Below are 13,797 nucleotides of genomic sequence, written 5' to 3'. Positions count from 1 at the left end.
GGGGACTACCTGCAGTCCCAGCAGTAGCCATTAGCCCTGGTGGCACTGTTGGGACCACAGAGCTGTCAGCGATTTGCTTGTCTGACAGCTCTCAGAGATTAAACTTCTTCTCCGTATGAGGTCAGAAGTCTTGCCTGAACCGACTAACATCTTGACGGCCGTAAAATTGGCTTGTGGCATCCTAGCAAAACAGAGGTGGGCTGACTCCCAGCTTTTATGCCGGAGGTGGAGCTACCACCTGTGTAAAATTCCACCCTGCGTTTACTTGAACAGTCTCCATACATCTTTGCTTAGGATGGGGAATATTTTATGGTGTTATGATAAAATAATTCTTCAGAAATCTGCTACAAAACAGGTGGATTTTACTTCGGAGTAATTAGTTACAACTTGTGAGACCTTCTATACAAAATATATGTATCGGTGCCTCAAATGCAGTAACTGCATTTCAACTTCAAAGAAACATGGCCAATAAAAATGGCAAAGTATAAAGTAATGTACACTTAAATTATGTCACCCTTTCTTTATTTCCATATAAAAGCAATTCAACCACATTTAAAAGGAGGGAAGACAATAATTCCAGGTCTATGAAAGGCAGAACACACTGAACAACTGTTTTGAAGTTCTTTGAAAACTTGAAAGAGTTGATGAATGAAGGTAATCTGATAGCAGTTATATTTATCTTGATTTTTAGAAAGTGTTTGATGTGACCTGTGCAAAAAAATGAAAGCTCTTGCTCTTGGCTGGATAATCGGCAGCGGTGGGCAGCGATCAACCATTGTAATTCTAATTGGATAACTGTGACCAGCGGGTTTCACCATGGTTCACTGCCCAGGCCTCTGTAGTTCAAAATATTCAAAAATGATCTTGATGAATGTAACAAATTTGCAATGTACATGAGTGACAGCCAGCGGTATAGATAAGCACCATGAAATGAGTGGAATATGTCTTTGCTGATAGTACAAAGCAGATGAGAGTGAACCCACAGCCCATTTTACACCCTATACTCAAGGGAAAAGAAAGTTATGCAGTTTGAAAAATTATCTACTGATTCAACATCGTCTATTTTGCACGACCACCCAAGACCAATTTTGCTCTCAATGTTTTCTTCAGGAAGGAGAGATTTAGCAACTGGTTAGACAAGTTTAAACTGCTCATCCTTGTGCTAAAATCCCTCCTTCAAGGGGTGGCAATCTCAGCCAGATTGCCACTCCACTCCTTTTTACTTTCCTTAGTCAAGGGCTGCACATTTCTCACCCAACCTTCCGACTCAGGCCTGCTAAGAAATGTGCAGCGTACCGTCTTCTGGGACTCTTCAGTGCACGGCAGCAGTGTTGGGGGAATTGAAGTCACACCCCCTTTTTATGGCACTAGTCAGAAGATCGGGAGGGTAGTCAGGGGTCAGGGGATTAGTCGGGGGGGGGTAGTCAGTGGGGCGGGGGGATAGTCGGGGGATTGGGAGGGCAGGGAGTTAGACAAAGCCAACATGGACTTATGAAATGGAAATCATGTTTGACAAACTTACTGAAGTTTTTTGAGGATGTAGCTAGCAGATTAGATAAGGGAGAACCAGTGGATGTGGTGTATTTGGATTTGTAGAAAGCTTTTGATGAAGTCCCATGTAAGAGGTTAGTATGCAAAGTTAAAGCACATGGGATTGGGGATAATATATTGGCATGAATTGAGAATTGGCTAGCACACAGGGAACAGGGAGTAGGAATAAACGGGTCTTTTTCGGAGTGGCAGGTGGTGACTAGTGGGGTACTGCAGGGATCCGTGCTTGGGTCCCAGCTATTCACAACATATATCAATGATTTGGACGAGGGAACCAAATGTAATATTTCCAAGTTTGCTGACAACACGAAACTTGGTGCGAATGTGAGTGACGAGGAGGCTGTTAAGAGGTTTCAGTGTAATTTAGACAGGTTGAGTGAGTGGACAAATACATGGCAGATGCAGTATAACTTGGATAAGTGTGAAATTATCTACTTCAGTATGGAAAACAGCATGGCAGGCTATTATTTAAATGGTGATAGATTGGGAAATGTTGATGTACAAAGGGACCTGGGTGTCCTTGTACACCAATCACTGAAAGCAAGCATGTAGGTGCGGCAAGCAGTTACGAAGACAAATGGTATGTTGGCCTTCGTTGCAAAAGGATTTGAGTACAGGAGCGAGGATCTCTTACTGCAGCTGTACAGGACCTTGGTGAGACCACACCTGGGGTATTGCGTCTAGTTTTGGTCTCCTTACCTAAGAAAGGATATACTTGCCATAGAGGGAGTGCAGCAAAGGTTCACCCAACTGATTCCTGGGATGGCAGGATTGTTGTATGAGGCGAGATTGGGCTAACTAGGCCTGTATTCACTGGAGTTTAGAAGAATGAAAGGAGGTCTCATTGAAACGTATAAAATTCTGACAGGCATGGACAGACTGGATGCAGGGATGATGCTTCATCTGGCTGGGGTGTCTAGAACAAGGGGTTACAGTCTCAGTATACAGGGTAGATCATTTAGGGCTGAGATGAGGAAAAACTTCTTCACTGAGAGGGTGATGAACTTATGAAATTCTCTACCACAGAAGGTTTGGAAGCCACGTCACTGAATATAAGAAGGAAAGAGATAGATTTCTGGATTCTAAAGGCATGGAGGGGTATGGGGAGTGAATGAAAGCATGGCATTGAGATAGAGTGTCAGCCATGATCATATTGAATGGCGGAGCAGACTCGAGGGGCTGAATGGCCTACTCCTGCTCCTATTTCCATGGCAGGGGGTCAGGAGGGTAATTGGAGGTCAGGGACATAGTTGGGGGTGGGGTGAGGGGTGGTCAGTAGTATAGTTACCCAGGAGCTAGAAATGGAGAAGTGGTTTTAATTCTTCTAATATTTATGGTTACTATTCTGCTAAGAGAGTCAGAACTATCCAAAATCTCCAATTTAAATAGGAGTATTGGATGGTTCCCTGCACAGGGCAATTTCCTGGGAAGTTCAAACTTCCAATGGGTATTTGCCATGCAGTCCTTGTGTGGGGACTTCCCAGATACGACCTCCCGGAGATCAGAAGTTCTGGGTCATTATATAAACACAAGTTGAAAAGAGATTCACAGATGTGGGCTCCTAAAAAATAATGAGTTAGAGTAGAAACTAGGCAATGAAACTTTGAAATTTATTTTAACACTGCTGGCCCCTATAAGGAGAGGGTCAATAACTGACTACAAGTTTGGTGTTCGTAGTGTGGAAATTGGCTGGGTGCAATACCTGCTAATTATATTGATACCTGTCAATGGAATAGAATGCTGAATAGAATAGAACTATTTCCATTGAAATACCACAGTTCATCAAAGCAAACTGACATAAATCGGATAGGTGTGAGATTTGTTAAATACATTAATATTTGTTAATGGTAGTGACACTGCTAAGCTGAATAGGACAACTTACATTGAAATTGAGTAGAACAGTTTTTCACAGCAAACTGATTGAAGCCAAACAGGTAATTACAGAGGAACAGGAAGAAGTGCTTATATGGCTAAGCCAATGGAAGTCAATTTGGAATAAGCCAACCAACCAACAGCCGATCTTGCAAGCAACTAACCAATCACATGCAGAAGAGGTTGTGCATGAGTTTTTCAAAACTGTGCTCTGTATATAAACCCCTGAAAAAGGTCCATACAAAGGGGGGGCTCCAGAAAGATGTCAGAAAATATATATATTGAGGGAAGAGTCCCAGTGAACCAAGCAGGAAGATTTTGGACAAAGATCACTCTGAAGCTACCTACAGTCATCTCGGGTTGACCACTGTATGATTTCATTGAAAATGTTTTGTTTAAAATTTTCAACAAAGGTGTTGGATTTAACGTGGGATTGTGTCAATTATAATTCTCGGTCTCTGAGAATTAAGATCACCTACACTCTATAAAGGAAGTTTAACAAAAGATAAAAGCAAAAGTTTAACATAATCTTGTTTAAGTTTCTTCTGGCCCCAGATACCATTCACCTAGTTACAAAGCTATATGCTTTCCTGCTCAGACTGTCAAGTAGTTGGGACTTGTTATTCATGTGTAAAAGAGGGCTTCATTGGCTTTTGGGCTAATGTCTTTGCCACCTACTTAGGAAAGCAGGTTGAAATTAGCAACCATCATCTCCCAGCAGCTTCAGGGCAAGTTGAATAACCTGCGTGATCCTCTACCCCACCCACTGCTTCTCATTCCTCCCTCTTATTTGTATCATCCAAAATGATTCCCAGTTCAAAGATTCTCTTAATGCTTTGGCAATAGTTAATTGGACCCAAAGTGTTTTCCCATTGTATAAACAATTAAGCTGCCTGTAGAAGAACTGGCAGATAGGAGCTCACCTTACTTGAAAATAACTTAAACAAAAACAAAAATACCTGGAAAAACTCAGCAGGTCTGACAGCATCTGCGGAGAGGAATACAGTTGACATTTCGAGTCCGTGTGACTCATCATCAGAACGGACTCGAAACATCAACTGTATTCCTCTCCGCAGATGCTGTCAGACCTGCTGAGTTTTTCCAGGTGTTTTTGTTTTTGTTTCAGATTTCCAGCATCCACAGTATTTTGCTTTTATTGAAGATAACTTAGTTCAGCAGGTTTTTGATTCTCCCTTTGTTCAGAATCTCTTTGATGATATCTTTTTTACCCATGTGATAAACAGAAATCTCTCCTGCTTGGTCAACGGATAATATATTATAAAATGCAGTACTGAGACATACAGTCCAGGACTATGTCAAGGTTAAACCTTGATCGGGATGGAGTTAGCTTATTTTAGCTTGATATTAGAGAAGACACTACAATTAGCCTCAATATCAAAAATAACTTACTATAATAAAGAAAGTGTGACACAGAGCCACATAAGGAAATATGACATCAGATGACCAAAAGCTTGGGCAAAGTGTTGGATTTAAAGGTGGAAAGTGAGGCAGAGAGGTGTAGCATGGAAATTCCAGAGCCAGGGGTCTAGGCAACTGAAGGCATGGCCACTAATGGTGAAGCAATTAAAATTGGGGATGCACAAAAGGCCAGAATTAGAGGAGCACAGATAGCATAGAATTTTTCACCAGAAATGGCATTGGGCATACAATATTGGCATAAATACCAGTGGGCATATTACAGTCAGGCATGAACAGCTTTCGCCTTTGCTATGAGCAGTGTATTGGCGTGGGGGGGGGGGCGGGGGGAAATAAAAAATTAGCAATTGGAAAAGCCTTACAATCAATTGTAGGGTCAGAAATTTTACACTAACTCATGTTTTGTTCAAAAAGGATGTCAAAGCAAATTTTTAGTTGACCTCAGCCTAAGGTTGCATCAGTGACCAGAACATGCCTCACCAATCTATAGCTGATTCCAAGGGACACTAAGGTGGAAACTGGGGAGCCTACAAAAGCATACAAAATAGACTGACCGTAGAAAACTGACTAGGACCAAGGCACATCTTAGTGACAGGCCAAGCTTCAGCCAAGACTGGACTGAGCCAGAGGTCACAAAAAGAGAAAATCCTGGTCTGCTGTCTATTATAACACAAGAAAAGTAGCCACTTGACAAAGGTAATGTAGGGTTTCCATGGAACCAATACTGCAGAATGAATCATTCTTCTGGACAGGCATGGGGATCTTGGGGAGTATAGCATTACAAGGCCCTTTAAAGTGAGGGGGCTATATGCAATCACATCAATGGTAAGGTCTCAACATCATGCTCCTAAACACTAGGATTTTCTTTTTAATGCTCTCCGCCTAACTTTATCTTTCAGCACTTACAACGTCTCAATCAAAATTTATCTCTTCATCTCCGCCTGCTGTCACTTCCCCTAACTCTTGCTCTGCGTTCATTCAACCTTCCTTCCTTCACCCAGAGAGCACTTTGTGGTATTTTGCTAAGTTAAAGGTTAAATGCAACTTGTTGTGATATCCTTTCTCCACCTTTGTAATGTTTCAAAGCATGAAATATGATTATCATGAGCATCATTCTTCACACAGGCAGAGCAACAGTCACTTAATCTGAAGAAAGTTGTTAATGTACAAGATTTGTAACTTGGAAGCTATGACATCATTTAAAAGGTTTTCCATAAGTTTTTTTGTAGAATGTTGTGTTCATTAGCATTATTCGAATTGTACTGTAACTTTTAATTTGTCAGTTGCAAGGCTTGAGAGGTTAAACTTGGGCAGACTCAACTATAGTATACACTTCCCTCTCATCGTCTTGAAAATGCTACAAATTGTCAGTAAAGTCAAAGGTCCTTGTAATCATACTGCTGCGTTCAATTACACAGCACTAAAAATGTCTAATCTGTCAATGATTTAATTTTACTTGAAAGCATGGAGACCTTTTAGCTTCTAATATTTCCCTTTAACCATTTAGTCACCTGTTTCCCTCAGTGCTAAGATTCAAAGGCATAAAAAAGTCACATCAAGAAAACCACTGATAAAGATGTGTAGAGAAAAGTACTGCAATTATTTATTTAAAATAAAAATACCACCTTAGGTTAAATCTGATTCCAAATTTCCCTTGATAGCCCATCAACTTTTCTCAGTTATATGGAACAAGAAAAGCTGGATTTCAATCCCAGGCCAGCACCGAATTAGCTGTCATACGGATTCGAAACGTCAATGTATTCCTCTCCGCAGATGCTGTCAGACCTGCTGAGTTTTTTCAGGTATTTTTGTTTTTGTTCCGAATTAGCTGTTCTCAGTAAGGGTGGTAGTAGTGATACGATTGAAGAGGCTCAAAGACCTCAAGTTAGTCAGAGGAAGATTAGACAGATCACTACCTAGTGAGCCCTAATAGAAGTGCACAGGTTGCATGAGGACAGAATTTGGCAGAGCTGGCATGTAACTTGTAATTCTGGCCCTTAAATCTCACACATGAATAATGGCCTTTGAGAGAAACACAGATGGTGTCTAGTCCTCATATAAGCACCAATCTGGAGCACTGAGGCCAATTTTGGTGGCCAGCATACTGTGCAAAGATATTTCAAAGATGTACAACCCAAACCTGGGATGGAGAATTTTTTAGTCAACCTTGGTGGCTGTCTGAAATAGGCATTAAGCCACCTATGACTGCAAATGAGGGGCCTACAGCCCTTCAGGAAAATAACATCTGCAGGAGTAGAGCAGGAACTGGGCATGCTCAGCTTCACCTGAAGCAGGTTGAAATTGGGTGTCGTTGAAAAGGTGAGATTTAGTAATTTTTTTTTAATCACATGAAGTCAGGAAAAGCAGAAGTGCTCTGCTGGCTTCATTGCATTCTTGATCGTGGCCACTGTTCGGTGCAATCAGCTCTTCCTCCTGCTGTCTCTCCTTTTCATGGCACTCAACTGATGCTGCTACCATTTTCACACCCAGAATCAGGTACTGACAATTTAGAAGTTCACAAATTTCATGCCCTTCCCATTGATTTTGTCCCACTCTCTGGCCTTGGGGATGAAAGCTAATTGATTTCAGCTGATGTTGATTCAAATATGCCATAACTGAAATCATTTTTTACTAAATAATCATGTTAACTTTGCAAGATGCTCCCTCTTTCACATGAGTATAATGATCCCTTTAAATTACTTCTATGTGAGGAATGCCTCTGACAGTGCTAATAATAATCCCTCTCTGCTCTACTTCAACAATGTGGTTTAGCCCAAATCTCAAAAGGGCAACCCACACTGCCAATGTGAATTATTCCATTTTCACACCACTTATCACTATGGCCTTTCTGAGTGAGGCTGCCAATATGCCAAATTTATCAACAATTCCGTGCTGTGGACTCCCACCTTCTTGGAGCTGAGTTCATTTCAGTTGGAGCCCTTACAGTTAATAGAGAAAGCAGGCTTTCATTTAATCATAAGCCAGAGTTTGATTCCAATTCCAACCCAGGTAACTGAAATTAAAAGGCAGCTCAACTATTGTGCTGCCCAGATTCTGACAATATTCTTTTTTCTAAATCTGATACTTTATTTTCCTTGGGAAGAACGTACACAGCTAATAGCCTTGCTTAAGTTCTGAATTTCCCTGATGTCCTGCTTGCACACAGCAAATAAAATTCTTTTCATTTCTGCTATTGCAAATGCATTTCTATGCTTACATTTGTATAATGCATAAAATATTAATTGAAGCCTCTGTTTTCCGAACCATAGGGGTAAAAAGAAAAAAAGTGAATTCTTGAAACTAGGGGTTTTCTACTTGGGCACTCGTCAACTTGCAATTTTCCACCCATTAACTTCGATGTGCACAAAATTAGCAGGCCAGGTTGGTGGACCTTTGAGAAGACAAAAGACAGGCTACTGTTTGGGAACAGGCTTTCGCCTGGTGACAGCTTAGGGCAAACTTTCTTTTTCATCGCTCCTGGAAAATACTCCATTAGAAGGTGCCGCAAAGAGTAAATAGGAGCAAGGTATCAGCATATCATGTGTCTGCCCTACAATGCCGCCCCAAGATTTCTGGCACTTCCACCAAAATAAAATAACTTGGTCTGCCTCCATGGAGTAGATATTATAAGAAGGTTGGAGAGGGCTTCCTATCACAATTTTCTCTCTGTGTTAGGGAGCACCCAAACAGAAAGGCACTTAAAGAAACCTAATGATGTGCCTCGTTGCTGGAATCTTCGGTGTCCTGGAGAATCTGTGGGAGTTACATTGACAGCCTGAAAGGAACATTTCATCAGGAAGGTGCCTTAGCTGAAAGAAAATCAGACACACATCGGTGACAAATTTGGTTCAGTGGCAGCATTCTCACCTCTGAGCCATAGAGTTGCAGGTTTAAACAGCACACCAGAGATTTGAGCACAAAATTTAGGCTGACATTTTAGTGAAGTATTGAGTGCTGCACTGTCAACAGTGCCATGTTTCAGATGAGACATTTCTGCTCTTTCAGGTAGGTATAAAAACACAAAGGCATTAATTGGAGAAAAGCAGGGGCGTTCTCCTTGTATTCTGTATATTAATTGTGTTTCATTGTTTGCAGGTTGTGGGCATTTACTGGGGATTCACTTGTGCTCCTATAAATAAAAACAGATTGAAACACTGGGGTGTGGGTTAGGAATGCAGGTTTGGAATGTATATCTCTTTGAATACAAGCTTATAAAAATTTGTAAAATTTGGCTAAAGTCCTATCCTTCATCACCTGCTTTTCTAGAACAGAACATGCTGGTCAACATTTATTCCTCAATTAACACGACTGAAAAAGATTACCTGATCATTTAGTCCTGTGACTTGTGGTATTCTATGTGCAAATTATTTGCTACATTGCAACAGGGACTATATTTAGAAATACTCAACTGGCCGTCAAGTTTTTTGTGATGCCCTGGTAAGCTGGGAATTAAGCTCCATAATTTTCTATGACATGCAGATAGCAAGGCCAATATTTATTCATGAAGTTTTAACAAAAACTGTGCCTGTAATCAGGCAAAGGTTTTACTTATTTAGTTCACGTTCATTGACCAAAAACCCTTTTGAGCATATGTTGTCAGTGGTCATTTTCCCACAGACTCCAATTTATGATCCCTATGTAGGTGAAATTACAACTGCTAAAGAAAGGATGACTTATTTGTCTACTGAGGCAAGGGTGTTAGTTGATTAATATAGGATAACAAATACGGAACAACCTTTGACAATGGGAATGTTTATTCTGCAAATGACCCTTATTTGAAGAGTGCTGGTACTCATTTTACCTTAGATGGGAATGGAAATTAAGGTTCATGACACTGCATTAAGGGTTCAGTGGGGATATCCCTTTTAAATTCTGCTTGTCATGCAGAGGCACTTTTTTGTCAACAGAGTCATTTCTTTAGGCGCCATCATCAAAACAAGCACATATGTCACTGATTTTAGAGATATATATGTTTAACTCCAGCTAGAAAAACAAGGTTTTGACATCTCAGCTGTGAAAGAGAGGGTACTTAATCCAGGATCAGTTTACTGAAAAAACCTATTCAACTTCAAACTAATTTTATGCAAAAAGATAAACTAAGATTATCTTGTATCTGTCAATGTTTCTTAACCTATCTTTGAATATGGTTAAAGGCTTATGTGACCTTATAGTATTTTGGAAAAAGGTATGCAGCATGAGCTGTTTGGAACAGCAACTGCTCACAACCTCCTCCATCGACCAAATCCTATTTCCTCGCCCCAAGCTAGGTGACTGATAAAGGGAAGGCTCGTGTTCAAATGTGAAAACATACTTTAATTATTAAAATAGTGAACTGGATTTTTAAACAAACCCAAAAATAAAATGTCAAAGAGTTCATCTTCTAACAGTGAAAGGGTGTAGACTGAAGCACAATGGGACAGCAGCCTAAATATGAAAGAGAATATTTTTTAGAAAAATTGTATTTATATAGTGCCTTTCATGGCCACAGGACATCACAAAGTGATTTACAACCAATGAAGTCGTTTTAAAGAAGTGTAGTCACTGTTGCAATGTAGGAAACATGGCTGCCAATTTACACACAAGCTCTACAAAGAACATAAGATCATAAGAAATAGGAGCAGGAGTAGGCCATGTGGCACTTAGAAGCTGCTCTGCCATTCAATAAGATCATGACTGATCTGATTGTGGCCTTAACTCCACTTTCCTGCCAACCCACCATAATCCTTGACTCCCTTGTAGGTCAAAAATCTGTCTAACTTAGCCTTGAATATATTCAATGATCCAGAAATTAATCCTCATCTCCCAGTTAAATGGGAAACCCCTTAATTTTAAACTGTGCCCCCTAGTTCTAGAGTCCCCCACAAGGGGAAACAACCTCTCAGCATCTACTCTGTCAAGACCCCTCAGAATCTTATAAGTTTCAATAAGGTCACCTCTCGTTCTTCTAAGCTCCAATAAGTATAGGCCCAACCTACTCAATCTTTCCTCATAAGACAAGTCCTTCATCCCAGGAATCAGCCAAGTGAACCTTCTCTGAACTACTTCCAATGCAGTATCTCCCTGCATAAGTAAGGAGTACAGTTGGAGCAAGACTTCCCTACTTTTATACTCCATCCCTCTTGCAATAAAGCCAACATTCTATTTCTTAATTACTTGCTGTATCTGCATGATAACTTTTATTATTCACGTATGAAGACACCTAGATCCCTCTGTGCCGCAGCATTTTGCAGTTTTTCTCCCATTTAAATAATACTGGCTTTTTTATTCTTCCTGCCAAAGTGGAACACCTCCCACATTATACTCCATCTGCCAATTTTATTTCCCCACCCACTTATAGTATCTATATCCCTTTGCAGACTCTTTGTATCCTACTCACAGCCTGCTTTCTTACCTCTCTTTGAATCGTTAACAAATTTGGCTACAATACCATCAGTCCCTTCATCCTAGACATTAATATAGATTGTAAATAGTTGAGGCCCCAGCACTAATCCCTGTGGCACTCCACTAGTTCAGGTTTGCCAATCTGAAAATGACCCATTTATCCCGACACTCTGATTCCTGTTTTAGCCAATCCTCTATCCATGCCAATATATCACCCCCAACACCTTGAGCTCTTGTGTAGTAACTTTTTATGAACACATTATCGAATGCCTTTTGGAAATCCAAATACAGTACATTTACTGTTATCAAAAACAGAAAATGCTGGAAAAACTCAGCAGCTCTGGCAGCATCTGTGGAGAGAGAAACAGAGTTAACATTTCAAGTTGAATATGACTCTTCTGCAAAACATTACATCTATTGGTTCCCCCTTTTCCACCCTACTTGCTACATTCTCAATGAACTCAAATAAATTTGTCAAACACAATTTCCCTTTCACAAAACCATGTTGACTCTGCCTTATAGTATTATGATTTCTAAATGTCTTGCTGCTATCCTGTCAGTAATGGATTCTAGCATTTTCCCAATTACAGATTTTAGGCTAGTTGGCCTAAAATTTTCTGTTTTCTGTTTCCCTTCTTTCTTGAACGGAGGTGTTACATTTGCAGTTTTCCAGTCCACTGGGACCTTTCGAGAATTGAGGGAATTTTGGAAGATTACCACCAATGCATCCACTATCTTTGCAACCACTTCTTTTAAAACCCTAGGGGCAGAAAATTACACTCGGTAGGTTTGTGTGCGCATGACCTGGCTGAGTGTAAAATGACGCACGATGAGGTTGGGCAAGCGTCCCAATGTCATTCAGCAGTCCCGCGATATTTCCTTCTGCAGGCACGTGCCATAGTAGGCAACGCATCCGCCGACAATTAAAAGGCCTATTAAGGCCATTAAAAAGTTAATTCAATTCAAATTTACGCTACCTGTCCAACCTAATGGTTGGCAGGCAGGCAAAAAGGCCTTTACATTTTTTAGGAAACCTCAACCTCTTCCACGGGCCGGATGAGGTTTCCTAAAGCAAATAAAAATCATATAAAAATTTTACACTTGAATTAAAAACATGTCCCTGCTCATGTGACTTTGTCACATGAGACAAAGACAGCTGATATAAAATATAAAAAAACTTTGAAAAAATATCTTAAAACTCTCCTCTTAACCTTCTCTTCTCCAAGGAAAACAGTCACAGCTTCTCTAAACCATCTACATGACTAAAGTTCCTCAACCCCAGAAACATTCCCATGAATCTTATCTGCCTTCTCATGTTTCCTAAAGTGCGGTGCCCAGAATGAGATGCAATACTCCAGTTGAGGCCAAACCAGTGTTTTATACAAATTTAATACAACCTCCTTACTCTGTTACTCTATGCCCCTATTAATAAAGCCCTAGACAAAAATCTTTATTCTTTGGACTCTAAATGACTTTGAATAACAACTATTAAGCATTGCAATAATTAATTTTGTAAAAATGTGCATTGCCAATATGGGGTTTTCTTTCAAAAATGTGCTATGATGGTGAGTTTGAACATAACATTAGAATATAAGAAATAAGGAGGAGGAGCAGGCTATTTGGGCCTTTGAGCCTGCTCCGCCATTTAACAAGATCATGGGCAGAATTTTGCCGTCGGCGAGCAGGGGGCGGGGCCCGCTTGCCGATGCGTAAAATGTTGCAGGATGACGTCGGGCAGAACTCCCAACGTCATCCCGCCACAGTTAAATTTTCAGGAAGGCAGGGACACAGCAAAATCAGCTACACGCCCACCAACCTGTCAAGGGCCAATTGAGGCCATTAACAGGACCCTTAATCAATTAAAGGACCTGCCCGTCCAACCTTAAGGTTGGCGGGTTGGCCAGGAGCACTGGCGGCAAATAGAGAAAACATGAAACCTCATCCACTGGTGGGATGAGGGTTCATGCAGGGTTTTTTAACTTTCAATAAAGTTATTATGTCAATTATGAACATGTCCCAACTCATGTGACATTGTCACATGAGGGGGACATGAGGGAACATTTTTTTCTATTTTTAATCTTTTTAAAAGTGTAAGCGATCTCCCTGAGGCAGCACTTTGCCTCAGGGAGATGTGCGCTCTTTCGTGTGCATGCGTGAAAGAGCGCAATCTCGCTTTTAAGGAATCCCACCCCCCCCCCCCAAACCTGCACAGGAAGCGCATAGCGCTTCCCGCCGGATGTCACGCTGGGCGGGCCTTAATTGGCCCGCTCATGTAAAATGGCAGTGGGGATTGGCTCTCCGCCCACAGGAGATTGGGTCTGGCCCGCCCACCCGACTGGCAGAAAATTCTGCCTAATGGCTAATCTGACTTTTGGCCTTGATTCTACTTTCCTGCCTGCCCCCTCCATAACCCTTGAATTGTACAGTCATAATTTATGAAAGTAGTATTGTAACTCACTCCCGGTTTCATTTTGTAAACAACAGATTCCAACGAAGACAGCTGATATAAAATGTAGAAAAACTTTACTACAAACTTACCGTTACACACTTTTTGTA

At 40.9% G+C, this 13,797-nt stretch overlaps 1 protein-coding gene across 2 annotated transcripts in view; it reads right to left on the bottom strand.

Moving 5' to 3' along the window:
• The window catches only part of LOC121276975 (fibrillin-2), a 401,991-nt gene that overhangs the window by 266,933 nt on the left and 121,261 nt on the right, over window positions 1-13,797 (bottom strand). The window lies entirely within an intron of this gene.

The sequence above is a fragment of the Carcharodon carcharias genome, chromosome 4 (genome assembly GCF_017639515.1).
Source record: "Carcharodon carcharias isolate sCarCar2 chromosome 4, sCarCar2.pri, whole genome shotgun sequence".
Lineage (NCBI taxonomy): Eukaryota > Metazoa > Chordata > Chondrichthyes > Lamniformes > Lamnidae > Carcharodon > Carcharodon carcharias.
Note: the sequence above shows the minus strand (reverse complement) of the source record. Positions and strands in the feature narration are given on the sequence as shown.